General features: G+C 34.3%; 1 long non-coding RNA gene across 1 annotated transcript; it reads left to right on the top strand.

Moving 5' to 3' along the window:
- The first annotated feature begins 231 nt into the window (after positions 1–231).
- Positions 232–3925, top strand: LOC127854205 (uncharacterized). The gene is made up of 4 exons (XR_008036962.1): positions 232–918; positions 1210–1336; positions 2242–2327; positions 2624–3925. It is a non-coding gene; the product is annotated as an uncharacterized LOC127854205 (long non-coding RNA).
- Positions 3926–5008: the final 1083 nt, after the last annotated feature.

The following is a 5008-nucleotide window of genomic DNA, read 5'->3' as shown; positions in this document are numbered from 1 at the left end:
CCGATGAAAGCTAGCGGGGCGTTGCGGCTGAACACGCTGTCACGTTTGCTCGTCGTCAGGTCTAAGGCGGCGATGGTGTCTGTCGCTCTCCGTCTATCTTTGTCCAGTCTGGACTGCAGCTGCTCCTGGACGGTCTTCAGGACGGACGTACTCGGGTCGAACGTGGCCCGTATCGTGGCTCCCAGTTCCACGAACTGCAGCGGCACCTCGAAGCTGTGAAAACAACCGCAAAAGAAATATTGACGTTGTGCTTTTTTTCCGGATCATATGTTTGGTCAACACGAATGGATTTTTAAGTCACTTGGCAAACGAGACACGAATGACATGTCCGATAACTATAATAATTTCTTTAGTCAAGCTAATATAATCGCCCCGCTTAAAGCATACTATTGCTAGGCATGAATAGTGCAACTTGGATTTAAAGGCGTTATCACAGTCATTACATGAAAGAGCGGGACTTGAGCAATAATTGTATGTGACCAAAATGTATTGCATACTTAAATGGCAAGCGTAACTTTGTTAAAAGTCCGAAGAATTACAATGTTTTGCAGACAGGAAAAACACTCTTTAAAAGTTACAGAATAGCATTACATAAAGAAAGATCTTTCTGCGATCATTTTCATTGTTAGACTGTGTATGGGCTACATATCATTTTATACATATACTATATAATTATCACTTATCGCCAGATATTGAAAGGGTGATAGCGTTTAAAAATGTATGTATTTGCTGGGATCGCAATCACACTTAACACATAAATGTGTAGGTGCAATTTCCTTGTGTGATATATCAGTAAAACTTGACTGTTGTATGGTGTTGTTTTGTTTATCAGACAAACCTAATTATCCTGGTACTCGTCTTGAAACAATTGTTCGGATTTGCCGCTATGTTAAAGAAAACAGAAGCTGAGAAAGTCAAGTACGTTAGATTGTCTTTGAACTTATTTACATTATCACAAAATGAAATTATTTAAATTCAATATTTTAACAATTACCTTCCTTTTAAGTTAAGTTGACAGTATAATGCACAAAGAATGATCATAGTAAAACAGTGTGGTGTAGAACAAATTGTTGTGTTGTTTGTAATTAATGGCAAAAACTATCGAAAATGCTCCGAGTCAGAGGCTCGTAATACTCTAACACATAAATATATATATATATATAAAAGGTTTAATTATTAAAGTTAATTTTTATATATGTATCTTTACAGGGCCGGTGTGTGGAGTGTGTGTATCCTTCTGCCCGTGCTCGGCCTCACATGGGTGTTCGGTATCTTCGCAGTCAACAATGACACGCTCGTTTTCCAGTACATGTTCGCCATGTTCAACAGCCTTGAGGTATCCATTAAACGTTGAATATCGCTTGCAGTTGATCGAATTGTACAACAATGCGATTAATCGATCAAAGCAGCTGCTATGATAACTTAGATATGTATCTCCCTAGACACTTAATACAAACAGACGCGTATACTGTTCAATACATGTCGCAGTTTGACCTTATTCACATAGTGCCCCGACACGTGTACCATTTAAATAAATGGAAACGTGTACATATAATCTATCTTTTTGCATTATTATCAAATATAAGTTGGTTTTCTATTCATAATTATATGTTATCAATATTAAACATACCTTAAGTAGTATGTTTATTGTCAAACTGTTTTCATTTAAAACGCAAGTCTCTATTATGTTACAGGGTTTCCTGATATTTCTGGTCCAATGCATGTTTATTAATACCTACTATGAAGTTATTTGGTATTTACATGCCCATAAGGGTCATAGTGTTTTTAGTGTTATAAACTGTATTAACGAATATGTTGTGTATTTGAAAAGTTTCTAATGAATTTAAAAACAAGAAATAAAGTTTAATAAAAAAATTGCATGTAACAGGATTCGAACCCGAGACCTATCTTGCACGACACAGGTTTCTGAAATTGTATCGTAGTAATACACATTTGTTTCTAATGATCGATAATTATCGTTACGAAAGAATTATAATTTCCCGATTTAGATTGACGACTATTCAAATACGAACCGATTTTTTATAACATTTTTCTACGATAGGAATGGTATTTCGCATATTTGACTATAGTATATCCACTGCTGTTTAAATCTATGAGATTGTTTAAATAGTCTTTTTGCGAAACTGTACATAAGTCTTTTAAAATTAATATATGGCAGTAAATGTGACAACAACCTCGGGTGAGTGTTTCATATTTTATATACCACTTTCACATTTACAGGTACGCGACGCTCTCCGCCAGAGTAAGGTGCCATGGTTCACATCGACCGACGATCGTACCGGTGACCAGAGATGAGGTCCACGCAGGTGCGATAATACTTTGTATTTCTATAATCACCACATTAAACCAACCTTATTCCATTCATTTATTTAGTTAACTAATAGTACGTCGTTGGGTTGATACAAGTTTGTTAGTGAATGCTATCCCATGGGGAAGAAAACTTACACTTGTCTTGTTTTGTCAATTCAAAAGTCGATGATATACTCGAGAAACACTTTCACCACTCTGTCGAGTTAAAAAGTAACGAACCCTTATAATAGTATATATATTTAGTATAAACTATAATATATTGTATGAATTGGTTATATGTTTTAAATTCTAGAAATCTACATAACACACTGTCAATGTGTCAACACAGAAAACCACGGTGATTACAAAGTCAGAGAATAGGGCGACTGTACAAATATGGTTTATGTTATAACTGTTTGATTTGTGATTAGTGGGTTGTTTTATTATAGCAAACGTTTTTTAATGATGCATAACCGTTTTTTATATGACTTCTTGTATTATAATGTCAAGTTTTCATGTCGTTTCAAAAAGTAAAGATTTACTGTAACGACATTTTTGTTTACATTTTTTGTTTGGTAATGAATAATCAATATACTTCCGCTTTATCATTTGCAGTGTAGAGCTTTTTATTATTGCGTTTTTTAAGATTGTAATATAATTTTGTAAAACAACGACACAGGACGTGCATTTGTAAGATAACAATCTGGACTATGGTGCTGTATTGGTACTTTATTAACGGAGTTTGATAGTAAATTTTGCAGTGGCAGTTCGATCGTGATACAGTCAGAACATTTTGAATGTATTTGCAAATTAGTTGTCTAGTAGATTACCACAAAAGACTAATACATTGTGTATCAATGACAAATATTAGATTGTTTACTCCGTAATAAAGTGTATGCTGGTAATTTATTTTGAAATAGTTATCATATATGTAAAATGCATATTTTATTACTCTTTGAATTAATTTGATTTATGTTTCTTTAATTCGTAATACAGTATGGACATAAATCTTTTTCTTTATTTTTGTTTTTGAAACATGTTCATATTTTGTTTTTGAAACATGTAGCGTAAGATTGTATTTATTTTCTCTAGTTAATAAGTTTTTTTTAAGTTTTATGATTTACGTTTTCCTAGATTTTAAATTGCTTGGAAATGCTGGTATTGGGTGGCTAATAGGTACTTGTCCAGAAATATATTTATTATTATTTCCACATTGTAAATTGTTAATCACAACATATTGCAAAATTGTACAACATTTTACCATCCAGTTAACTGTTTACTCTTGGTTAGATACATTTACCCCTTGACTGGATTGAGCGTTTTCTATAATATGACCCTATTTACAAAATACTTCGGTTTTTTAAATGGGATATACATATATTGTGACAATAAGCTTAATAAATATTCTCAAGTGGATTTTGATAGTAGAAACAGCATGAACAGTGTCAATGAAAGCGCAGATTGCATTTTATCTCAAATAATATGTGTACTCATCTGGATAAAATGGCAGAAACGACAACAAATCGTTCAGTGACAGGAAACTTCAATTACGTGTTTTGTCATTTGTAGTGGGATTAAATCCATTTATTGTACATATTCATTTTATATAATATATTGTATATAACTTCCGCTTCCGTTAAAGATGGCTGTGTTTGTTTTCCTCTGGAGATTTAAAATAAATAAAATTATTGCTCGCGGACATATGAACATTTAAAACATGATATACATCAACAACAAGTGTGATCAATTATAACAAAGGATATTAAGGAAGCAAAACGATCACGGTAATTTTCGTTTTATAAGGAAAACAAAGTGTATTATATCGAAAAATTTAGGCGGGAAATCATAAATAAATATACAAAGGATTGTGAAAAAATTTATAAAAATCGTGCACCACTTGAAAACCGGATAAAATCGAGTTAAGAACATAAGATCAAGCAAGAAATCCGTGCTCCTCGGGTAGCCTACGAAAACAGTGTAAACTCGACTTAAGAACTTTAGATCAAACAAGAAATCCGTGCTCCTCGGGCAACCTTTATTGATAAACACTAATGTAAATATTTACGTTAACCCATGACAAAAAAAGGACAATCCAAACAGGATCAGGATCAGCCGAAGAAGGGACAAAACAAGGGTGGTAAAAAGCGAACGAAACAAGAGGCCTCTCCAAACTCCGAGAGTGATCAACCTGAAAAGTGGCAGGTTATGGCTGAAAGCTCACCAACAGCAGCTGAAATGCAACCGTGTACAGTAGCGGCAGCACCATATGTAGTACCACCAGTTACACAGTCATACAACGGTCAGTACTATGCACCTCATCTACAGTTTATGACACCACACCGCCAACCTATTCCCACAAACGTCTCAAACCAGGTCCGTACTGAGAACCAATACTACTTGCCTTCACCACCACCACCACCACCAACGACACCACCACCATGGGCAGCGGAAATAATGCAAGATATAAAAAGCATCAAGCTATCTGTTTCAAAATTAGACAAACTCGAGAAGCTTGTTGACAAAATAAATGCGCGCGTTGAAAAATTAGAAAATGATTCTAAAGCAAAAGACGTGAAAATGTCCGACTTCGAAAACGCAGTGCAATTCGCCAGTAGCGAAATTGAAGACACCAAAAATAAAATAAAGGAAACCAGTTCTGAAATAAAAGTAATCACTAATCAGTACTCAGACATCAAAA

This window comes from Dreissena polymorpha, chromosome 12, assembly GCF_020536995.1.
Source record: "Dreissena polymorpha isolate Duluth1 chromosome 12, UMN_Dpol_1.0, whole genome shotgun sequence".
Taxonomy (NCBI): domain Eukaryota; kingdom Metazoa; phylum Mollusca; class Bivalvia; order Myida; family Dreissenidae; genus Dreissena; species Dreissena polymorpha.
The sequence above is the reverse complement of the archived record's forward strand: the minus strand, read 5'-3'. Positions and strand labels throughout refer to the sequence as shown.